A 25901-nucleotide genomic window follows, 5' to 3' on the forward strand; every position below is an offset into this window, starting at 1 on the left:
AGTGGGGGCGTTCTGACAAAGTCAGTGGAGCAGGGATAGTCAGGTGGACAGTGAGGTAAGAGTCAATCTTGGCCTTCTCCCCAGGGGGCTCCAGTTCATCCAGCCTCAGACCAGTGGGTGATCTGAGGGTTCAGGGGACATGTAGGGGGCTGTGTCCTGCTGATCTCCAGAGCCCTCACTGTGGGCCCTACTGGCCGGGCCCAGGCCTTGAGGAGGCAGTGACCCTCTCCCCGCCTCTGCCACCTCCTGGCAGCACTGTCTGCCTGGGATGCCATCTGCAGGACCTGCTCCCACATTCCCACCACATGGCCGGCCTGAGTAGCCTGAGGACCAGTTGGGTTGGGCACCCGGCTCCCTCAGCGATAACGGCTGGGCAGGATCTGAGGACCCAGACCTAAGGGCGCTGCCAGCTGAGCTCTGACTCAGCCAGGACTGGACCCTGGAGGCTAAGTTGTGCCTCAGGCCCTGCCCTTTCTTGTCAGAACAGAGACTAACACTCATGAGATATTTAGGGGAACAGTTACCTGACCATGACCTGACTCCCAGAACAAGGGCTCTGACACCAAGTTGTTTATAACTCACCACGCCCCTGCCTCACCTTTCTAGGAAAGGGCTTCACTGAGAGCTTTCAGGGAGTTTGGGGTTTTTAAGGCATGAGCCATTCCTCTGCTTGCAGGGCCCTCAGTACATCTTTCTGGGCTCCACCCCCTGACCTTCTGTTCTTGTTTAGCCTCCCTGTAAGTTGGGCATAGGGACTTCTTTTTCAGTAAAAGGCAGAGTTTCAGTCAGCGTAATTGCCTGTTTGTTTTTGCCTATAAGGAGAGATGCCAAATGACCAGCTCGATACCAATTCATGAAATGTGGCCAATGGTTTGGTGGAATGATCAGGGCACAATTGTAAGATCCATGAAAAAAGAGTCTTGAAGATGGTATGTAGATAGATTCTTTAGAAACAGGATAGGAAGATAATTGTGTTCCATGTGAGTTAGTAAAAACAAAACAAGACAAACAAATAAAAAAAAAGGGACATTAGCAATCAAGTGACTAAAACGGCCTCTACTATGATTGTCTGTCAGCATCCTGCTCAGCTACCTCTATTTGCTCAGTGACTCATGAACAAAGCAGCCCTGGTGACAAGGACGGGATCAGCATAAGCTTAGCAATGCTGAATTCCAACCCCAGGGCTGCCCTGGCTGTAGACACTGTTGAATGTCCATATACCAACAATGGAGACTGATGCTGAGCTCTCTGAGATGATCAGCCAACTACGTGGTGGCAGATTGACTACCATATATGCCTTTCTTTATAGAATTGGGTAACATCTTGCTTTTAATGGAAAATACACTTACTCAGAAAATGAATTTGCTTTCCTTGTCCACAGTGTTTCCCACCAGACTACCATGACTGCTATATCCACCGTCATGGTTTCCCACACAGCTTTGCTTCTGAACTAAATCCTCCAGAATTCCCTTTCTAGTGTGTTTCTACATTGGGTAGGCTACAAGAGCTGCAGTCCTGGACAACTTCAAGGAGGCTTTGAAATAGTGCACACACACACACACACCCCTCCTAATGACTTAGTTACACACTCATCTTTGCACTGGTGTAGGAATTTTGAAGCTGCAATGAAATTGATTTAATGAACAGTCCTAAGCAGTCAGTTTTATTAAAAGATATATCATCTTGGGTGGGCCAAACTTAATTAATCAAAAGGCCTTTAAAAGAGGGTGTGCGCGCACTCAGTCGCTAAGCTGCGTCCGAGTCTTTTGTGACCCCATGGATGGAAGCCCACCAGGCTCCTCTGTTCATGGGATTTCCCAGGCAAGAATCCTGGAGCAGATTGCTCTTTCCTTTTCCAGGGGATCTTCCTGACTCAGGAATCAAACCCAGGTCTCCTGCATTAGCAGGAGGCTTCCTTACCATTGAGCCACCTGTGAAATCCTGTTAAAAAAGGATAGACCCTTTCTGTGTCCAGAGATTCCAGGCTTCAGTTCATATAGTTTCCAGTCATGATTTTTAGCTCCTGACTGTATGCTTTGCTAACGTTCTCTTTTGTAATCAGCCACCAGAAATGGGTGAGCCAATCCCTTGTGATAAGTATTGCTTCTTTTATTGAATTTCTGTGCACAAAATAATTCATGTTATTAGAGATTATTTCTAACACCACAAAAAGCACTTTTATTTATTACATTTCTGTATTTTTTATTATAATTTTTATACCCGATGGACCAGTGTTGTCACATGATTATTAAGTAAGCACCATAATTTATGTTAGGCATAATTCTTCCTGTTGTACAGTTCTATGGGTTTTGACAAACGCATCATGCCATGTGTCCACCACTGTAATATTGTATAGATAGTTTTAGGACCCTAAAGACCCCTGGGCTCCACTTATTCATCCCTCTTTCTCCTCCCCTTCCACCAAACTCTTCCACCAAACTTCTGGCCATCCCTGATCTTTTCAACACCTGTAGAACTTTGCCTTTTCCAGAATGTCATATAAGTGAAAGCATCCCTTTTTATTCAGGATTTTGAGAATGACTTCTTTCACTTAGTAATAGCTCTTTAAACCTTCTCCATTTCTTTCAAGGCTCAGTAACCCATTTCTTTTACTTGCCAAATAATAATCTATTGTATGAATGCATCAAAGTTTATTCACTTATTGAAGGACAACTTGATTACTTCCAATTTTTGACAATTATGAATAAAGCTGTTCTGAACATCTGTGTGGAGGCTTTCATGTTTTCAATGCATTTGGATAATTAACTAGAAGTGAGATTGCTGTATTACATGGTAAGTAGCCTATATTTAGCTTCACAAGAAGCCCACAAATTGCTTGTACCATTTTATATTCCAACAGCAGTTAATGGATTGAGTACCTGTTGCTTTGTATCGTCACCAATATTTGGATTTTTCTGTTTATTGGAGTTTAGCCACTCCGATAATTGCATAGTGGTATACCTGTTAAAAGAAATGAATTTTTCATTCTGTCTTACTTTACTTTATACCTTATTTTTGTATTTATTTATTTAGTGGTGTAGCTATAGTGCAGTACCTGAAAACTTTAATCCTAGAACCAGGTTTCTTAGATTCAAATTCCAACTCTACCTTTTGCCCTTGGGTGACATAGGTTAGGTACTTAACATGTGCTTCAGTAACCTTATGGGTTTCCACAGTAAAGAGCTCAGATGCTAAAGAATCCACCTGCAGTGCAGGAGACCTGGGTTTGTACCGTGGATCTGGAAGATCCCCTGTAGGAGGGAATGGCAACCCACTCCAGTATTCTTCTTTGGTGAGTCCAGTGTCCAGAGGTTTTAGTCCAGGGGGTCACAAAGAGTTGGACAGGAATGAGTGACTTTCACTTTTTTCAGTAGCCTCTAGGATAAGATATACCTCACAGAGTTGTTAGAGTTATTAGGCTTAGATTATTTTGGAACATATAAATAGCCATGAGTATCTGGGCTGAAGTAAACACTTTTATTATTTAATTGTATAAAATAACATCGTTTTTTGTCAAGAGGAAGCCATTTAGAATGTAAATAATTCCAAATATTGATGGAATTATGGTAATCATTTTAATTTTAAATTAATTTTTAGGAAAACTTTCACATAATGATAACATTCCTCCATTGCTGCAGCATTACCATATTCAGCTATCACTACACTATTTAAATTGTAATTCAGTAACTTCACTGTTGTAGGTCTTTTCACAAACTTTCAATATTGAGAAGGGCAGCCTAAAGAAGTCTTCCTTCCTTCCTCTCTTTCTTTCTTTCTTTCTTTAGTGAAAGGGAGAAGGATACATTTGGTTTTCTTTTTTTTTTTTTTCATTTTGACACTTAGATTGTATTTTTTTTTTAACTTTACAATATTGTATTTGTTTTGCCATACATTGACATGAATCCACCATGGGTGTACATGTGTTCCCCTTCCAGAAGCCCCCTCCCACCTCCCTCCCTATCACATCCCTCCGGGTCATCCTGGTGCACCAGCCCCGAGCACCCTGTGTCATGCATCTAACCTGGACTGGCAATTCGTTTCACATATGATAATTTACATGCTTCAGTGCTATTCTCCCATATTATCCCGCCCTCGCCCTCTCCCATAGAGTCCATAATACTGTTCTGTATATCTGTGTCTCTTTGCTGTCTCGCATACAGGGTTATCTTTACCGATTTACTAAATTCCTAAATTCCATATATATATGTGTTAGTATACTGTATTGGTGTTACATTTTAACCACCACTATTTTGTAATTTTGTTTGGTCATGGCTTTGACTTGATGAAACTGAGTTCAGTATAATAAATGAAATTGCAAGTTCAAGATTTTGATCCTATATTTATTGCTAACAATTTAATAAACTGAATTCCTAAAATTTCAATTCTCTCTAGAAGATGCCATAGCTAAGCATCTTAATTTCAATATATAAGCGGATTGTTATTGGTGCTCTGATTCATCTACCACAACTGAATAGCCTGTGGCCTGACCCTACAAAGGCACAAAGTTCAGAGAATTAATTATTACAAACAGTAAGTCTTCTGTTTTAATTTTCTAATGGAGAGTAACTGTAAGTCACTTATGCAAGGAACTGACTTATGTTTCGTGGCCTTGAAAAATGTTGCTACCTCAGTTTAAATTAACCATCTAACCACTTTGACCATTTTGGCAGAACTGTCAGTAGTTATATGTCCTAAATTTGGCCAGTTTCATATTAGCATTGTTAAGAAGTTATAGGACTTCCTCAGTGGTCCAATGGTTAGGACTCTGAAGTTTTACTGCCCAGGCCCAGGATTCAGTCCTTGGTCAGGAAACTAAGATCCTGCAAGCCACAGATGTGGCAAAAAAAGAAAATAAAACAACCCCACCTCCCTTCCGAAACATTGATAAAACTCAGAACTAAATTGTGCTTCTTACGGACCTCATATTTAAGAGTTTTTCTATTACATCAAAATTTTCATTGACACCACCAAATTTTAGAGCTGATTGGATTTTTTTACTATATATATATATTTACTACATATATAGTTTTATAATATATATATATCATAAATGTCTTAACTTTTTCATAGAATTTGTCCTGTGAACTTTCAGCCTTATCATGACTCTGAGTAATGCTATTTGTCTTCAATAATGTTATTTTTGGTTGTTGAATGTGGGGCCTAATTTTTCTCCCGCATTCAAGAGATAATCCCTTATAAACTCTCCATTCCTAAAGAGTTTTAATGAACAGAGGATATTTTTCAATTCCTATGCAATTAGATTTTATAGAATAATTATTTATTATATTTTTAATATTGATATTTTATAAATCTGGGGAATTTCCAACTATGCTGAGGAATACTACTGGAAAAAACAAAAGAAAGAAATAATCAAATAATAATACCCTGTACTACTCTGTGCTCTTATCTTGGCAGTGCAAAGCACATTTCTAAGAAAAAAATTAATTTCAACAACACTAATATCTTTAAGGTAAATATTTCCCTGAAACTTGCCTTATCATACAACTACACAAAAAGTAGATAGACTAAAAAAATATGTCAGAATTTTTTATCTGATTGATCAGAGCCAAAGGGCCAGTGATTCTTTTTTTAATATTGAACTAATATATAAAATAGAGTGAAACATACTTTTGTTGTTTGTAAGTCAAAGCCATCCTTAAATGATATTATATTTATCATATCAAATTTTATTTTTTATGCTATACTTTCCAGTTTATTTATTTTTTTAATTTATTTATTTTAATTGGAGGCTAATTACTTTACAGTATTCAATGGCACCCCACTCCAGTGCTCTTGCCTGGAAAACCCCATGGATGGAGGAGCCTAGTATAGGCTGCAGTCCATGGGGTCGCTAAGAGTCGGACACGACTAAACGACTTCACTTTCACTTTTTCACTTTCATGCATTGGAGAAGGAAATGGCAACCAACTCCATTGTTCTTGCCTGGAGAATCCCAGGGACGGTGGAGCCTGCTGGGCTGCCATCTATGGGGTCACACAGAGTCGGACACGACTGAGGTGACTTAGTAGTAGTAGTAGTGGTTTTGTCACACATTGGCATGAATCAGCCATGGGTTTACATGCGTTCCCCATCCTGAACCTCCCTCCCACCTCCCTCCCCATCCCATCCTTCTGGGTCATCCCAGTGCAACACTCTGTCTCTTGCATCAAACCTGGACTGGCGATCTGTTTCACATATGATGATATACATGTTTCAATGCTATTCTCTCAGATCATCCCACTCTTGCCTTCTCCAAAAGGCAAAAAGACTGTTCCAAATGACTGTTCTATACATCTGTGTCTCTTTTGCTGTCTTGCATATAGGGTTATCATTACCATCTTTCTAAATTACATATATATATGCATTAGTATACTGTATTGGAGTTTTTCTTTCTGGCTTACTTCACTCTGTATAATAGGCTCCAGTTTCATCCACCTCATTAGAAATGATTCATATGTATTCTTTTTAATGGCTGAGTAATATTCCTTTGTGTACATGTACCACAGCTCCCTTATCCATTCGTCTGCTGATGGACATCTAGGTTGCTTCCAAGTCTTGGCTATTATAAACAGTGCCTCGATGAACATTGGGGTACACGTGTCTCTTTCAATTCTGGTTTCCTCAGTGTGTATGCCCAGCAGTGGGATTACTGGGTCATATGGCAGTTCTATTCCCAGTTTTTTAAGGAATCTCCACACTGTTCTCCATAGTGGCTGTACTAGTTTGCATTCCCACCAACAGTGTAAAGGGTTCCCTTTTCTCCACACCCTCTCCAGCATTTATTGTTTGTAGATTTTTGGATAGCAGCCACTCTGACAGGCATGAGATGGTACCTCATTGTGGTTTTGATTTGCATTTCTCTGATAATAAGTGATGTTGAGCATCCTTTCATGCGTTTGTTAGTCATCTGTATGTCTTCTTTGGAGAAATGTCTGTTTAGTTCTTTGGCCCACTTTTTGATTGGGTCATTTAATTTTCTGGAATTGAGCTGCAGGAGTTGCTTGTATATTTTTGAGATTAATTCTTGGTCAGTTGCTTTGTTTACTATTATTTTCTCCCATTCTGAAGGCTGTCTTTTCATTTTGCTTATAGTTTCCTTCATTGTGCAAAAGCTTTTAAGTTTAATTAGGTCCCATTTGTTTATTTTTGCTTTTATTTCCATTACTCTGGGAGGTGGGTCATAGGGGATCCTGCTATGATTTATGTCAGAGAGTGTTTTGCTTATGTTTTCCTCTAGGAGTTTTATAGTTTCTGGTCTTTTGTTTAGATCTTCAATCCTATGGTGTTAGAACGTGCTCTAGTTTCATTCTTTTACAAGTGGTTGACCAGTTTTCCCAGCACCGTTTGTTAAAGAGATTGTCTTTTCTCCATTGTATAGTCTTGCCTGCTTTGTCAAAGATAAAGTTTCCATATGTGCGTGGATTTATCTCTGGGCTTATTATTTTGTTCCATTGATCTATATTTCTGTTAAATTTTAAAACCCTAGTTTTCAAACAATATTGACAACAGAGAGATTAAGAAAAATTACCAACAACCTTTTGGATATTTTCTTTTTTTTAAAAGATAGCAAATGGTAGTTTATTAAATTTTTTAGTAAATTGTGTACAATTTAGAAATACTTTCCATGTACACTATTCTTGGACATTTTCTTACAATTGTAAATATTCAGAGCACTTCATTATATTCCACAATGACATTTTTAAGTTTATTTTCCATTCTATTCTGATCTATTGTGTACATATGTTTTTGTGCACATCAAGGAAAATGTCAAAGTGGTTTCGTATTACATTTTCATTACAAAAGGTAAGCTTCCATAAAGGAACAACTGTGAAAAAGATCAAACAGTATCAATTTTCTGTTTTATTGCTCTCCAAAGCAACCTGTGGAATTAAATAATTGCAATTTTGAGCTCTATTGCAAATGATTAATCAGCTAAGACATATTAAATGCTCTTAATATGACTGACAGAAGAAGATACAATTGGCCAACGAAATGGCCAGAGATGTATTAATCTTAGTTTTTAAATCTTTATTTGCACAATGACAGATATAAATATTCAACCCTTTCATTAAATTTATTCAATAAATACTAATGGTTTTCCCAGTGGTCATGTACAGTTGTGAGAGCTGGACTGTAAAGAAGGAAGAATGCCAAAGAATTGATACCTTCGAACTGTGGTGCTGGAGAAGACTCCTGAAAGTCCCTTGGACAGCAAGGAGATCAAACCAGTGAATCTTAAGGGAGATCAACCCTGAATTTTCACTGAAAGGACTGATACTGAAGCTAAAGCTCAAGCTCCAATATTTTGGTCATCTGATGCAAACAGAAAACTCATTGGAAAAGTCCCTGATGCTGGGAAAGATGGAGGGCAGCAGGAAAAGAGGGCATCAGAGGATGAGACGGCTGAACTGCATCACCGATGCAGTGGACATGGGCAACTTGGGCAAACTCTGGGAGATGGTGAGGGACAGGGGAGCCTGGGGGGCTGCAGTCCATGGGGTCACAAAGAGCTGGACATGACTGGGCGACAGAACAACAACAACAGCGAGTATTTATTTAGCAGCTAACAGGCGTTAGGCACTAGTCGTTTGGGATCTAGAAGAGCAAACAAAACATAAAGGCCCCTTTATCTCACGGTACAAGGATTATTTTGAGAAGACGGACATTTACAGAGGAAAAAAGTAAACATGTCGCATTGTATGATAGATTACTTGTTAGATTGTGATAAAAGCTAGGGAGACAAACCGACATTGGAGTAAGAGTGCCTGTGGTGAGATGTGTTAATAGAATAATGAAGGGTGGCTTACCTAATAAAGTTACCTTGAGCAAGCCTCAGAAGAAAGTAAGTGAATAAGCCAAGCCTTGAGGATGAACTCAGCAGGCAGAGAAGATGCCTAAAGCAAAGGCCCCCTCTGTGGACTGTGCCTACCAGGAACAGCGAGGAAGTCAAGGGAGTGGACATAAAGTGAGGTGTTAGGTGGTGAATTTGGAGGAGTCAAGAAGAACACGCGTGGCCTGACCTAACTTACTGTGTGTATGTGTGTGTGTGTATGTGTGTGTTTAGATCTGTTTAATCAGAAAGAGGGTAAGAAAAGTAGCAAAGTGTATATCTCTGTGTGTTCTTATTCTTTCCTACTAACAGTGCTAAATTCTTTGTCTGATTCTTGGACTTCTCTGATAGCTCAGTTGGTAAAGAATCCACCAGCGATGCGGGAGACCTGGGTTCAATCCCTGGGTTGGGAACATCCCCTGGAGAAGGGAAAGGCTACTCACTCCACTATTCTGGCCTAGAGAATTCCATGGTCTGTATAGTCCAAGGGGTTGCAAAGAGTCTGACATGACGGAGCGACTTTCACTTTCACTTTTGATTTAATTAAATAACTCTCCGTGTTAGAAATTTTATTTCTATTTTACATGTGAAGATATGGTCTTCAGATTCTGTTTTTTTCTGCTTGCTAAACACATCCTCTTACTACCTGCCAAAACAGTCTTTCTAGGATCCCAGGGAGGCCATTGAGAAGTGCTAAAGAATGCCTTCAAGGCAGCATGGTGTAGATAGGGTGTGGAAATTGGCCCCAGGTTTATCTGGGTTTGAATCCCAGTGTCACTACTAGTTAGCTAAATTGACACTTATTCCCAGAGCTATACAAATATTTCAGATGATCATTGGTTTCATTGTCTATGAAATGAGTGTAATAATTTCATGTATGTAAAGATGGGTTTCCCAGATGGGACAGAGGTAAAGAATCTGCCTTTCAATGTAGAAGAGGCAAGAGACTCAAGTTCAGTCCCTGGGCTGGGAAGATCCCCTGGAGAAGGAAATAGCAGCCCACCCCAGTATTCTTGCCTGGAGAAATCCATGGACAGAGGAGCCTTGTGGGCTACACTCCATGGGACCGGCAAAGAGGTGGACCCTACAGGCACACACACAATTAAAAAGGGAGCTAGCCTTGAATTGCCAGATGTAGATAATATCAGTTCCTTTCTTCTCCCTACCTTTAATTAGAGATAATGGGGATCAAGCGGTTTGATCAGCCTGCTTTGGGGAAATTGATGGAGAAAAAGAGCATGTGTGGCATTGCCCTGTGAGGCAAAGCTCCCTTGCTGGAGGAGAGTTGAGGTGTGTGGTCTGGTCTTTCGCAGGGTTTGTGGTTCAAGGACTGAAAAGAGCTAATGGAAGGGGAGGTGTGATTCAGAATTGGTGGAGGTGTGATTCAGAATTGGTGGAGGTGGAGGTGGGGTGAGTCGTCACATTCTGAAGGTTGTGAAATGGGATGTGAAAGAAAGTGAGGGATTAATCCTGATTATCAGCTTTTTGTCAAGAAAAAAGCTGTAAGGAGTCTATGGGACTGTGAAGTGAGGCAGACTGCGGCAGAGAAAGATCCCTTCTCTTGAGTTGATGGCACACTTGAATATGACTCACAAATTCCAGGCAGAAGAGTTGGGACCCCCGACAAATTGGCATTTAAATAGGAAACCAAAAATGCATTAATTGCTTATACAACAAGATGAAGTCATTTTCATTTTATATTTAGTTACATTGTAATACTGTAAGAATTTCTAGGGGTGTTATTCATTTCAAAATTTTTCATTTAAAGAAAAACAATAATGTTCTAACAGACATATTGATAAAGAATAGTATTACCAGAATGAGAAGAAAGTAAAAATAAGACAAGATATTATTTGAATAATATTTTGTAAATTTTATGCAAACAAACTTTCTCTAGATGCCTTGGACTATTAACTTTTTTCTCTTCTCATTTTCTTTGCCCTTATATTGATAACATGAACCACTGACAGGATTGAATTTGTTGTTGTTTAGTTGCTAATTCATGTCCGACTCTTCGCGACCCCATGGACTGTAGCCCACCAGGCCTCTCTGTCCGTGGGATCTCCCAGGCAAGAATACTGGGGTGGGTTGCCTTTTCCTTCTTGAGGGGATCTTCCAACCCAGGGATCAAACCCACATCTCCTGAATTGGCAGGTAGTTTCTTTACCTCTGAGTCACCAGGGAAGCCCTGAGAATGAGTTCAGTGAGTAGTTAATTGGAATTGGAAGTCACAGGAAAAACATCCCAAGAGAAAATAAGATTTATAGGGATGTACATCATGGTCTCTAGATTATTTCACTTGTTAGCCAACACGATCTGTTGTCATTATAAGCTATATAAACAGCTAAAGTAATTTAGATTCAGAGATGTTTTAAGGTCTTGTCTTAGTTTACTAGGGCTGCCATCACAAAATACCACAGACCCGGTTGTTTAAAAGACAGAATGCTGTTCTTTCCTGTTCTAGAGGCTGGGGGTTGAGATCGAGTTGGTTTCTCCTGAGCAGTCCATCCTTGGCTTTGAGATGACTGTCTTCTCATTGGGTTCTCTCATGGCTTTTTCTCTGTGCAGATACAGAATTAAGACTCCAACAGAAAAGTGTAGGATGATAATATTAAGTTCAGAACATGCAGGTGGCTATTAAACAATAAAACTGGGATTTTCCTTTTCCCAGAGTCCACAATGAAAGCTGTGCATGTGTAGTGTTTGACTTCAGAATGAGGCCTGAGACTAGAGATACACGTAGGAGCAAACAGTGGGTAGGGAACAGGGGTTACTTGAAGAGTCTTATGTAATGGAGATCTATAAATGCTGATACTTAAATTATTGCTTACTTTGCTTGGAGTCAAATTACCTGTAGGCCATTTAAAAATGTGTTGATTTTTTGAATTAATATTTAACTTTTATTGAAGTATAGTTGATTTGCAATGTTGTGTTTATTTCAGGTATACAGCAAAGTGATTCAGTTTTACATATATATATCTCCATACATATCTGTGGGCTTCCCTGGGCTTCCCTGGGCTTTCCTTCTGCAGTAAAGAATCCGCCTGCCAATGCAGAGATGATGATTCAAGTCCTAGGTGGGGAAGGTGCCCTGGAGAAAGAAATGCTAACCACTGGTAACCACTAGTTTGGTCTCTCTATCTGTGAGTCTGCTTCTTTTTTGTTACATTCACTAGTTTGCTGTGTTACTGATATTCCACATATAAGGCATATCATTCAGTATCTGTCTTTCTCTGATTTATTTCACTGAGCATAATACCGTCCAAATTTACCCATGTTGCTGCAAATGGCATATTTTAATTTTTATGGATGAGTAGTATTCTATTGTATGTGAATATAAATATATATATACACACACACACACACACACACATACATATAACATCTTCTTTATCCATTCATTGACTGATGGATACTTAGGTTACTTTCATATCTTGGCAACTGTAAATAATACTGCTTTGGACAGTGGGCTTCATGTACTTTTTTGAAATAGTGGTTTTGGTTTTCTTCAAATATATACTCAGGAATAGAACTGCTAGATCATATGGTAGCTCTATTTTCATTTTTTTTTCTGTAGTGTCTGTTGTAATCTACATAGCCACCAACAGTGTTGGAGGGTTCACTTTTCTCAGTATCCTCACCAACATTTGTTATTTGTATACCTCATTGTTTGTTTTTTTTAATCTGCATTTCCCTGATGATTAATGACGCTGAGCATCTTTTCATGTGTTGCTATTGAGTATTTTTAAACTGATATGTACAGGTATAAATCTTAACACCTATGCAATTTCTTTTATATTTCTCCCACTTAGATGTGGATCTAGGCCCTTTCCTTTAACAAGAGTTGATACAGAGTGATGAGGGTTTACTTACCACTGACAGATGTCCTGGAAATAACACTGTGTAATGTCCACAGTTAAGCCTGAAAAGGCCATGAGCCACTCAGGTCAGTCTCCTGTTGGAGCCCTCCACCACCAAGAATGAGCTCTGCGATCCTGCCTTCTAGGAGGAAGCCCAGGCCTCTCGGGGTGGCTTCCTGAAACTCCCCCAGCAAACCCAGCTTCAGCTGCAGATGTGGCAGTGACGTCACCTCCAGAGGAGTCCGGCTCCTGGTGTTAGTGTCAACCCCAACTGGTGAGTCTCCTCTCCTGAGACCCCAACATCCTAGAGCAGAAAGAGCCATCCCTACTGTGCCCTGTCTGAATTCCGCACCTTGGGACCAAAGTGGGTGTCACATGCCAGTCACATGACATGGGGGTTAGTTTATAAAAATATTTTATATTAAAAGCAACGAGAAAAACACACTTGTGAAAAATTCACAGGTTACAACAGAACATACATTAAAATCTGTTCCCTTCCTTCCCTATTCTGTAGCCTTCTAGATGCTATCTCTGGAAGTAATGTTATTTTTTCCAGATTTATTAATGGAACTATCAGATAGTGCTGACACTCTGACACGCATGTTTCTAAGAGCTTTACCTACATTTACTCATTTGCTCTTCTTCACCGTGAGTTCTCAAGTGGTAGCTGGAAGGGAAGTCTTCTGCTTCATTCTGATTTCCTTCCAAAACTGGGTGTCTGAACTGCTGTCCTTTACTCCTTTTTGAATTATATTCCTCCAATATATTTGAAAGTACAGTCCCTAGGGATTTGCCTGGCAGTCTAGTGGCTAGTGTTTCTCCTTCCAAAGTAGGGGGAGTGGGATGTGGGTTCAATATCTGGTCAGGAACTACTATCCTACGTGCCTGGGAGCCAAAAATTCAAAAACATAAAAAACAACTAAGCAATATTGTAACAAATTCAATACACTTAAAAAAAAATCTTATTAAAAAAGAAAGATTCCCTAATTCTTTTTTATAATTTTATTCCTCAATTTCCTTATTTATACACACACACACACACACACACACACACACACATTTTCCATCAGGCTGACAAGCACTAAAATTCTTCATTTAAAATAACAATATTACCTGTTATTTTCTACCCTCATATCTCAGTTGGGGAATCCTTAGAAAACATTTGACACCATCTTAATTATTGTTTTACTTCATCAAGGACCCACTTAATCTGTTAGTTCAGATATTTGGAGGTGAGGTGAGTCAGCAATGACGGGCTTCCCTGCTGGCTCACACAATAAAGAATCTACCTTCAGTGCAAGAGATACAGGTTCGATCCCTGGGTTGGGAAGACCCCCTGGAGAAGGGAATGGCTACCCCACTCCAGTATTCTTGCCTGGAGAATCCTATGGACAGAGGAACCTGGCAGGCTAGAGTCCATGGGGTTTCAAAGAATCAGATGCTGTTGAACACAGAGGTATACACACACAATACAGGATTCCATACTTTGTAAGGGCACCTAATTTGCTTTAAATGTGGCAACTTTTGGAGAAGGAAATGGCAACCCACTCCAGTATTCTTGCCCGGAAAATCCCACGGACGGAGGAGCCTGGTAGGCTATAGCCCATGTGGTCGCAAAGAGTTGGACATGACTGAGTGACTTCACTTTCACTTTTTCATCCTTCTCTTAAAGTTCTCACTTCTGTGTTTTAGGGGGCTGGTCACTTATCATCCTATAGCCACTGTTCATGACCATGAGAATGGGGAGTGGTTAGGTGTTGAATTATGACCCAGAACACACATTTAATCCTAGAGTTTTGGGTTGTCTAATATTCTTCATGTAGAAAAACAATAACTACACTTTCACCTAACCTACAGGTGAAAACACAGTGAATTGTTTCTTGTTACTTGTTCAGTGAATAGCCATGCTTTACACACAATAACAGATAAATTGTTAAATGAATTGGCAGAGACTGAGAGATAAGTAAGTCTGTACATTTAGATGCATACAGAGAAAAGGAAGTAATACATGTAGAGAAGAAGAGAAGGATTTACATAATTTGATAAGTATATGCATTTTACAATAAGACTATGACATTTTTCAATTGAATTTCAATTAATGTTGCTTTTTATTTCAACTGGAACATATTTTAAATTATTTGATCTAGAAATATCTGGTTACTTAGAAATCTTAGAAACGATTGACAATGAAATATGTACAGGAATAGAATTCATTTTATTCTCAACGTGTTAGCCTTGTTCCTCTTCAACGTGAGATGTTCACAAACAACTATATTTGGGGGGCAGGACTTTTTCTCTCATATACATTATTTCTTAATCAGAGAGGAATCTGTGAACCTGGGATTCAGTTTGGAAATAAAATATTTACTTTGAAAAGCCCAGTTTGTCCATAGAAACACACTTTCTGGACAGTAGCTGTTGGGCTCATCCTGTGCAGAGTCCAGTTCACTCTGAAAAGTTCTGTGATGAATCGTCTCCACTGTAATGTGATAATGCACATTCTACACCAGGTGTCGCTTTGTGAGCTGAGAAGTTCACATATGGTGTCAAGTGAGAAGAGCTCACCTTCAACCTTGAGAGTGAAAATGGGCAACCTGAACTATTGGTCTGGAGGCAGGTTCCTACTGATCCTCTGTAGGCTGTTTCTTCAGATGGGCTGGTTAACTTTTACTGACTTTTTTGCCTCATTTTTTTTTTTTCATTTCCATCACTTTACAGAGATATAAATGTATTTTATAGTTTTGTTTGATTCCTTAATTTATATTTTTTGGTTCTTCTGTCAGATAGCCGCCTTAAATATCTTCCTAAATTAGAAAAATGTACAATTGCCTGGTGATAGTTTTGTACACACTCTTCCAGAGAACACATGGAAAGAACCGAAGCAGGAGAACCATGAGGTCTCCCCATCAATGGACATTGCACGAAAAGGGAATTACAGCTCAACAGACAGGAGGGTCGTAGGTCTTAAAGCTGGCATGCATTTTAGTGTTTCTTTTTCCCCATCCATTAGGTTATCATTAGTTAATATGCAGAAGCTGTACCTCATTTCTTTCCTGCTCCTCTCCTTTGCTCTCCTTCATCCAGCAAAGAGAATGATTCAATGGCAGCTCAGTACATAGTTACTAACCTCCCACATGCATACACTCCACCCTGTGTCTCCATCAAACAAAAAGAAAACACTGAGGGATTGGTGAGCAGCCTCACCAGTGTCCTGACAGCTACTCTGTGTCTCACTAATTCCCCAGGTGGACCTGGTGGAGGAACTTCCCCAGGGCTGGAATGAAGAACAGGAACTGAGTACCCTGAAGGTATGGTCACCTCTCTTTATCTGGGATAAGACTATTGCTTCACTTCCTTCTTTTTTATTCAGTCGAATACAATTATTTTAGTCTGACAATGTACATTATCACTGATGCATACAGTTTACTTGGTTGCTGAAATATTGAGGGTATATCAATTATCAACACAGACCTGATTCAAAAGGACATTTTAAAACGAAAGCGTCAGTTACTACTGTATAACAGTAGTTACTTTTCACAGCAGAAATTTTTCCTCTTTGAAAAAGAATTTTGTAATTGTTGGTCAAATGGAAACTGAGAGATCTTACATGAAATAGGCCACGCTTTTCAGCAGGGGAGCCTTTCTATTTTCTTTTGGGGCCATTGAATTAAGGACTTTCAGTTTTCTGAGAAGAAAAATCAGAGAACAGAAGACTTAGTGCAGAGAATGAAAGATGCTGACACCCTCACACCGTTTTCTTTTCTCTCATCACAGGTTTATGAAACAGCCAAAGAGATTTCTTCATATTCAGGGTTATACATCCCTCTGCTCAGATGCAATCTAATTGGTGAAGGTGGAGCTCTTTGCTGCTTCAATTTGGGGAGGAGCCCTGAATTTGGGTTCTTACAGGTGGTGAGACCAAGAGATTGACCTCCCAGAAAAAAGTGCTGGCCCAGTTCTAGTGTCTCCAGAAGCAACTGCATCATTTAGATGGTGTGGGATTGTGTGAAGGAGGGTGTTTAGAGGTGGGCATGTGTTGAAACCACATAGTATGACTGTGAATCTGCAGGTCTGTGTATTTACTCAGAAAAAAAAGAGGGACACATGCCCTCTTCGGCCTCACCTTTTCATGCCATGCCTGTCGTCCACACTTGCTCGTCCAGGTCTTCATCATCATCAATGACATCCCCAAAAGCATTCCTCAAAAAGATGAACAGAGAGTTTTCTGACATCTAGAAGGAAGAGATCAGTCAGGCAGGTCCAAGCCCTCCCAGGGCAGGAAAGCAACTATATGGGGTAGCCAAGGGCAGTGCAAACTTCATGGGGCCCGCTGAGCTGTGTGGGTCTAGACCTACTGACTCCAGCCTCAACTCCTGCTCAGGCCACTCATGGTGACAAAGCCCGGTTCAAGGGTGCAGACCTGAGGTCAGGAGCAAGGACGATGCTAAGAAAGTGGAGGAAGAGGGCTGCAGAGAGATTTCATAGATTTTATATAAGGTCCCAGGAACCCAATTGCCTGTGAAGACCTGGCCCTCCAGAATGATAATCATAAAAAGATGGAAACAGGAGATGGGAAAGGGTTACAAGGAAGAGTCTAGGGATCAGAAAAAGGGGGGGAAAATTAAAAGATATGAAAGAAGAAATAAATATCTTCCATATTCTTGCTCTTCTTCTCTCCTTCTTCATTATCTGCCATACAGTTATCTGGTGTCGGCGGGCAGCAGTCATGTGGAGTGACTGTGAGAAAGCAAAGGGGAGATTTAGAGTCAGGATGTGACCAGGGGACGCTGTGCTCCTCGGAGCCCGGACTTGGGCCCCTGGTGTCCTTGTCTCCAGGGACCTCCCAGGGCCTCGGTGTTTTACCTCTTTATTGAAAACGTGGGTCTCTGACCTCCAACATCCTGTTGCCACCCTCAACATGTCTACCTGTGTCCAGGAATGAGGCTGTGCCTACCCGTTCCTCCTCCAGGTGCTCACTGTCTCCGTGCATCTCTGCCCGTGACCTTGTGAGAGAGCCATTTCCTAGGCAGGTTGATAAGAAGTCTAGGGGTCCCCAAGGAGAGAGGGGTCTGGAATTCTCAAGGAGGAAGAAAGGACAAACTTATTTTTTTCTCTTTCCCTCTACATTCCTTAGGATTATATGACAATCATGTATCAAGCTCGAAGACAGTGTCTGGAAAAAACCTTCTGGCTAATCCTGTTATCTTAAAATGTAAATTATGGGAGTAGGTCTAGTGAGGTCTTTACAACCTCCAGGCATTCTTTTGATTCAGTGTAATAACTGATTGGAGAGTGTGTAACTGCATGGCTAACACTAGCAAGGGGGTACTCTTTCTCCCCCGCTCTGATGTCTATGTCAGAAGCTTTCTCTATCTCTTTTATACTTTAATAAACTCTATTGCACAAAAGCTCTGAGCCACCAAGCCTCGTCTCTGGCCCCGGATTGAATTCTTCTCCGGAGGCCAAGAATCCTGGCATCTATTCGTGGTCCAGCAACAACCTTTCATTTGGAGGCTCGTCCAGGATTCTTTAGGACAAGGTAAGGATGCTTGGAGCTCTAGTTCTTTGTTCTCCAAGTGAACACGTTTTCTGCTGTACTTCACTAAAACTCTACGGTGTGCTTGTGTGAATGAGTGAAACGCCCTGTGCAAAGCAAGTGAGGAGCCCTGCTCTGTGGTTCCACAGTGCCCTCATACGGCTTATGGCAGAAACCTGTCGGCGGTTATACCAACCTGCCAATGCCAAGAGGCACCCAATGTCTCCCTCGGGAACTGAGCAGAAATGGGCAAAGCGTGTGGACTGAGCGCTTCTTTCTTGGTCAAACTTCTCAGTCTCTTTGACCATTTCATAACTCCTTGGAAATTAGAAATACTAACCTAATCTGCCGCATCATAGACTTTCAAGGGACTTGTGATCTGTGCTGTTACTTTGTACTGTTACTTAATCCCAAACTTGGATTGATAATCAGGAAGTGCCTAGCCTCGCTAGGAATCGAAAGTTTGGAAGTTAGATGGAGCTCTAGCTCCAAGAGCATCTCTGAGGTTAGTTACTCAGGTTGGAACTGCAATGGGGTTTTTTCCTTTGGTAACGCTGGCTCTTAGTGGACCAGAGGAGGCTCTTATACTGTTGTGGTGATGCTTGGAAGGAACATCTCAGTCTTACGTTCATATCGGTCTTACTGTGGTCAGGAATATACTCAGGGTCGTGCACAGGCACTCAGGTGACAAATGTTTCCCTCAGGGTCTTAGCCTGGGAGGCATTCCAGAAGGTTACTCTGATTGCACCCCGGGTGGCATCAGAGGCAAGCAAGGTTTTAATGGTGAAGAACTGGATGTCAGTCAGGGATGCCATCAAGTCTACCCTTGGTGCATCCCCCCCCCCATCTCGGTGGTAGAACCGGGAGGGACGAGTACGGTGCCTGCGTCGGTAAGGGACAGACTAAGTCCGACCAGGAAAGGAAAGCTTTGGTGTAAAGTCTGTCTACACCCCCATCTAGAGCAGGGAGGGACGTCTCCGGTAGAAAGATGGCGCTGGTCGCTTTTTTCTCTCTTACAGATGGGACAAAACAATTCCAGCCTCACTCCTTTGATCTGTATCCTGAAAAACTGAGATAGACTTGATCCCCAGGGCTTAAAGAAGACACACCTGGCCTTCCTATGTGATACTGCATGGCCGCGGTACCCACTGGAGGACGGCAAACGGTGGGTCTCTTAAGTATAATACTGTTTTACAATTAGACCGGTTCTGTAGAAAACAAGGGAAATGGGTAGAAGTAGCATACGTGTTGCCCTTTTTCTCTCTGTGAAACATGGCAGACTTGTGTCCTAAGGGTACAGATTTGGGTGTGACATCTTTAGCTCCCTCCTGTTCTCCTACTTTGCTGGATAAGATGGAGGACAGGAGACAAAGAGATAAAGAAAAGCAGATTTGTCCAAACTATCCCTGCGATCATATGCACAGAGCAGCCGGAGAGACTGCGAAACAGCCACACAAGCTGTTGCCTCTTCATGAAGCACCCACTGGGAGAAATAATCAGTCTATGAGCGTTAATAAGCCTTTTTCTTATTGAGAAATACAAAGAATCAAGGAGGATCTGGGAGACTATTTAGAGGACCTAGAAAAATATTTTAGAGCTTTTAAAGGTGTTACTCTGCTTTATGACCTTACTTGGAATGATGTGATGTATTATCTTGGGACCAACACTGACTCCTGACTCACAAGAGTTGAGTCTTGGGAAAAGCGGTGGCTTATGGAGATGAATGGCTTGGTAATGAATCAGCAGGGAAGAGGAGAGACGAGATAGCCGCCCTCCCCACTGGGAATCAGGCGGTCCCAACTATAGAACCAGACTGGGACTACAACACAGCTAAAGGAAGATGGGATCAGAGTCATTTTGTCGGATGCATTCTTGAAGGACGCAGGAAGGCGCGTGCTAAGCCTTTAAACTATGGCAAATTGGCAAACATAGAAGAGGAGGAGAAGGAAGCTCCTGGTAAATTCCTAAATAGACTGAGAGAAGCCCTTCGCAGATTCACTGAGATTGATCCCGAAAGTGAAGAGGGAAACGTGATCTTAAAAGATAGATTTCTCACTCAGTCGGCTCCAGATATCTGCCGTAAGCTATTAAAACGGGCGTATGGACCAAATCAGTCTTTATATAATGTGTTACAACTGGCTCAGAAAGTCTATTACGGTAGGGAATATGAGGAATAGAAAGAAAGGCAGAAAAAGACAAAGGAACACGCGGAAGCCCTCGTAACGGCTGTAAGAGCCGTTCTGAAACAGCCTGAGAAAAATGCCCAGAGTGGGACCCAGGTGAAAAAGGGATGGGCTTGCTATTACTGTGGAAAGGAGGGGCACCTCAATTAGGATTGTCCTCAGGCATCTAAGCTGCCCCTGGCTCCATGTCCAGTCTGCAAAAGACCACACTGGAAGAGAGACTGCCCCCAGAGGCGTAGCTTTCAGGGGTCGGACTCTCAAGACAATCAGGACTGAAGGTGCCCAGAGGTCCCCACACAAGCTCCCGTCCTAATTACACCTGAGGAACCCCGGGTATTAATAACTGTGGGGGGCTAATCCGTCGATTTCCTTTTAGACACTGGGGCAACTTACTCTGTGCTTACTGAAGCCCCTGGCCCACTTTCTTCCCTATCCGCTTCCATAATGGGACTGTCTGGACGAGCCAAAAGGTATTATTTCACTTGTTCTTTAAGCTATAACTGAGACTCTGTGCTATTTTCACACAAGTTTCTGATCGTGCCAGAGTCTCCCTCACCCCTTTTGGCGAGGGATATACTGAGCAAGGTCCATGTCTCTGTTGTCATGAATATGGAGCCCTCCCTTTCTCTCCCTTTAACTGAACAAAAATGTGTATCCTAGAGTATGGGCTGATGGAAAAATCTGTGGGTCGAGCACAAACTGTTATTCTTGTAGTTGTCAAGCTCAAAGACCCACACTTATTTCCACATAAGAAGCAGTATCCACAGAAACCTGAGGTTAAAGAAGGGTTAAAACCCATCATTGAAAATTTAAAGGAGAAGGGACTATTAATTCCCTGTAACAGTCCATGCCACACTCCTATTTTGGGTATAAAGAAATCCAATGGTAAATGGAGACTAGATCAAGGTTTAATAATAAATGAGGCTGCAGTTCCTTTACACCTCGTGGTGCCTAATCCTTACACTCTATTGTCTGAAATTCCTGAAGGAGCCAAATATTTCTCAGTAACTGATTTGAAAGATGCCTTCTATTCAGTGCCTTTGGCAGAGGAAAGTCAGTTTCTATTTGCCTTTGAAGACTGTAGGCAGCCAGCTTCTCAGTTAACCTGGACAGTTTTGCCCCAGGGATTTCGTGACAGTCCTCACTTATTTGGGCAGAGTTTGTCACGGGATTTACAAAACTTTAATAGCTCCGAAGTGGTGGTGTTACAATATGTAGATGATATTCTGCCCTGTGCCGAGACAGAGGAAGCTTGTTCACCAGCCTCAGAAGATTTCTTAAACTTTCTGGCAGGCTGCGGTTACAAGGCATCAAGAGAAAAGGCTCAGCTTTGTCAACAGTCTATTAGATATCTGGGCCTAATGATATCAGAAGGGACTAGGGCCATAGGCCCTGTGAGAATTAAACCTATACTAAATCATCCCCTACCTATAACTTTAAGACAACTGAGAGGATCTTTAGGAATCACAGGCTACTGTCTCATTTGAATTCCGGGTTATGGGGGACTTGCCCAGCCTTTATATAAACTTACAGCTGAAACTCAGCAGTCCCAAACCGACAAACTGTTTGGTCTCCAGATACTCAAAAGGCTTTTAAGGATCTTTAGACTGTTCTCCTGTAAGCTCTGGCTGTGAGCTTGCCCACAGGGTCAGAATTTAATTTGTTTGTCACTGAAAGAAAAGCGTTTTGACACAACCCTGAGGGCCTCACCAGCAACCTATTGCTTATCTAAGCAGAGAACTAGATGTAATTTCATGTGGGTGGCCCCACTGCCTAAGAGTAATTGGGGCAGCGGCTTTATTAGCACCTGAAGCTTTAAAAATAAAAGACGAAACCTTACTGTACTGACTTTTCATGATGCCTTACTGTACTGACTTCTCATGATAAATTAGAGTGATGGAAAAGAAAAAAAAAAGGATGAGGAAAATTCATCAGTAAAAGTTAACCAGCCCATTTGAAGGAACAGCCCTCAGAGGATCAGTGGGAACCTACCTCCAACACAGCAGTTCAGGTTACCCATTTTCAAAGGTTGAAGATGAGCCCTTCTCACTTGACACTATAGGTGAACCTCTCAGCTCACTAGCTGGCATTGGTACAGAACGCATCATATTACCACATTACTGTGGCAACAATACATCACAGATCTTTCAGAGTGAACTGGACTCTGGACAGGATGAGTCCAACAGCTACTGTCCAGAAAGTGTGTTTCTATGGTCAAGTTTGGCTTTTCAGAGCAAACATTTTATTTCAAAAACAATCAGGCTCACACATTCCTCTCTGATTAAGAAAATAACTTATATGAGAGAAAATGGCCTGCCCCCATATTGTTGACAGTGAGCATTTCAGGTTGAGGAGAGATGAAGCTAACACATTGAGAATAAAAAAAGGTTCTCTTCTTGATTAGAAAATCAAATCTTGGTACTGATCACAAGTTTGTGTTCCTAACACACAGTGAAGCCAAACAATACCAAAACATCAGGAGCCTGGAGCAGAGAAAGCCTTACTTCAGGGCCACACAAGGACAAAAGACAAAAAAACCTGAGCTCTCAGAAAGCTTTCAGCAAAGCGCTTTTCTAGGGAAGCTGAGGTAGTGGCCTGGTTACTTCTGGGGTCAGAGTCTTTGTTCTTGAGGTCAGGTCATGGTCAGGTCGTAATGTTCCTGTAAACCAAATGCTACTCTGAGTTCTGACAAGAAAGGGTCAGGTCCCAAGGCAGCACCCTCTACCTCGGAGGCCCAGGCCCAGGCCAGGAGGAGGGGTCCTGGGCGGGCAGGTTATCCTGCCGGGGTTCAGGAGGGCATCCATCCAGCACCCAGTCTGGGTCCTCCTGCCAGTGCCCTGCCCTGGCTGAGAGGGCAGGTCTCAGCTGGCAGCAGCCTCAGAGCCAGGTCCCAGACCCCACCCAGCCAACTAAATTGCTGTTATTACAAGGGTGAATGCTGGTTTCAGGCAAAAAATACCTTGACTTAGATCAGATAGAGAGAGACTTCTGCTCTGCTAGGCAGGCCTACGCCCATGCACAGCAGGAAGAAGTTACAGAAGAAAGAGACCTCCGCCCCAATTCCCAAGCAGTATCTTGAGTAAGAAGTCTCTCAGGGGGGAGTTGGTAGGGGAAGCACACTGATTGAAACCGCCCACTCTGGCCAGGCACCATAGTAACCATTTGCATGAGTTGTTTTACCACAGGAGGTCCTGCTAAGGAACATGGAACTAATATGCCACCACCAACTGGAAGAGTTCAGGAAAGGTCAAAAGTAGACACCACATGTCTGACCACCTACCAGAATCCTCTCTGGCTTCTATCTTGGCTGAGCAAGGCGTGAACCACCAGGAAGGACTCTGAGAATGATTGGCTAAGGACAACCCGGAAACTTATCCCATCACCATAAAACCAAACAACACCAAAGACTGCAAGCCGTGTGACAGAGCTATTCTTCTGGGTTCCCTTACCCTACTGCTCTCCACTCGGGTGCCCTTTCCCAATAAAATCTCTTGCTTTGTCAGCACGTGTGTCTCCTTGGACAATTCATTTCCGAGTGTTGGACAATAGCCCAGTTTTGGGCCCTGGAAGGGGTCCCCCTTCCTGCAACAACCCCACTGTGGATAGCAGATGGCAGCAATCTGTGCTCTGTGAAGTCAGAGCCCTTCAGTAAGACATTGATCTCAGTTGCAAACCTAAGGATAGTGATGCTGAAAGAGTCAGTTCTCAACCTCTCATTTCTACAGGCCCATTAGAGCTCTCACCGTAATACTAACCAACCTGAAATCACAAGTGTTTTGACACATGTATAGCATGTTTTTAAACAAATTATAGCAGTCACATCTCGCTAGTGGCTACCAACTATAATACACAAAAACCACTATATATGTTTATATATGTGTACAGATAACTCATGCAGTTGATTTCAGCAATTTGTGAGCCCATGGACTAGCCTGCCGGGGCCCTCTGTCATGGAATTCTCCAGGCAAGAATACTGGAGTGGTTAGTCATTTCCTTCTTCAGGGGATCTTCCTGACTCAGGATTCTAACCCAGGTCTTCTCGATTGCAGGTGAATTCTTTATTGTCTGAGCCACGAGGGAAGACTGAATGAATCTTAACATCAGCACCACTTGTTCTGCCATTTCTGACAGATTATGGCAGAACAGGAACTTTGGTACAAGGGAAGGTGTAGGGATTCCCAGGTGGCTCAGTGGTAAAGAATTTGCGTGCCATGCAGGAGACATGGGTTCAATCCCTGGGTTGGGAAGATACTTTGAAGGAGGAAATGACAATCCACTTCAATATTCTTGCCTGGAAAATACCATGGACAGAGGAGGCTGGTGGGATATAGTCCATGGGGTCACAAAAAGTAGGACACAACTAAGTGACTGAGTATATACAGGATGTTCACACCCCTCTCTTGTTTATTCCCTTTGTGTTTTCTGGCCATTTCAAGATGGCTGTTTGCTGATAGATTAACAAAGAAAAGACCTCTGACACATGAGAGTATTTAGCCTGAGGGGCTAAGAGGAATGTGGCCCTCTTCTGGTTTCCATGGTAACCAGTGAGCCAATCTGCTGTTCATTCCCAGGGTAACCAGTAGACTCCTTATCCCCCCAGAGTAAAGAATGTTGTAGCTGCTGTCTTCTGCCTGTCCCCTGCTATCCACTGGGGGTGTCTCTCTGAGAGGGTAACAGGCAGGAAGACCAGGGGTCTCCAAACGGAGGAAATAGACTACAAGTGTCAGACATTTTTATCTCTCTTAACCGGCAGGAGGAAACAAACTAGTGATACATTTTTTCCCTTTTCTATACAAATTTAAAAGGAGGTTTCTCTTAAAATACTGTGTTGCCATAATGACACCTGGTTTCACCTGAAGTGAACTATTCTCAAACCTTGAGTTAACCAATGCATTCTTCTTATGGAGATGTTTGTCTTAAGCTATGTTAATGTGCTATGCATTTACCCCAAACTCTGTCCTCAAGTCAGTTCTGCCTAATGGCTCAGAACCTACTTGACAAACCATTATGTTATACTCAGACATTGTTCCCCTAATCTATGGAAACAAAACTATTTGTGTGGTAATCTGCCTTTCTACAAGATTCAAGTCAATCATTTTATGGCCCAGGTTGACTGTCTGGTGCCAAGATTATCCCCAAATACATCTTATGGATGAGGGGCCTGATGCCATTCTGAGTTTTATGACATGCCTTTCTTTCATTTACAAACTGCTAGTGACTATATAACATCCAGCTGAAGACTATCAGGGGGGTACTCTTTCCGCCCCCTTCTGATGCCTATGTCAGAAGCTTTTTCTATCTCCTTTATACTTTAAACTTTATTACACAAAAGCTCTGAGCCATCAAGCCTCGTCTCTGGCCCCGGATTGAATTCTTCTCCTCCTGAGGCTGAGAATCCCGGCGTCTTGTTGTGGTTCAGCAACAACCTTTCATCTCCAGGACCCTTTTACTTCAGATATGTAAGACATCCCATCTATTAAACCTTTGATATC

The 25901-nt window shown here is 41.9% G+C and overlaps 1 long non-coding RNA gene across 2 annotated transcripts; it reads left to right on the forward strand.

The window, feature by feature from the left end:
- Window positions 1-23914, forward strand: LOC145506680 (uncharacterized). Of its 2 annotated transcripts, XR_014054160.1 has the most exons (5): window positions 9140-12964; window positions 15936-15998; window positions 16465-16602; window positions 19246-19391; window positions 23595-23914. It is a non-coding gene; the product is annotated as an uncharacterized LOC145506680 (long non-coding RNA). The 2 variants fall into 2 exon arrangements; XR_014054159.1 differs by lacking the exons at window positions 19246-19391; window positions 23595-23914 and adding an exon at window positions 1-55 and having other exon boundaries at window positions 12837-12964; window positions 16465-17353.
- The last annotated feature ends 1987 nt before the right edge of the window (window positions 23915-25901 follow it).

This window comes from Giraffa tippelskirchi, chromosome 5 (assembly GCF_054371585.1).
Source record: "Giraffa tippelskirchi isolate mGirTip1 chromosome 5, T2T-mGirTip1v1.2.pri, whole genome shotgun sequence".
Taxonomy (NCBI): domain Eukaryota; kingdom Metazoa; phylum Chordata; class Mammalia; order Artiodactyla; family Giraffidae; genus Giraffa; species Giraffa tippelskirchi.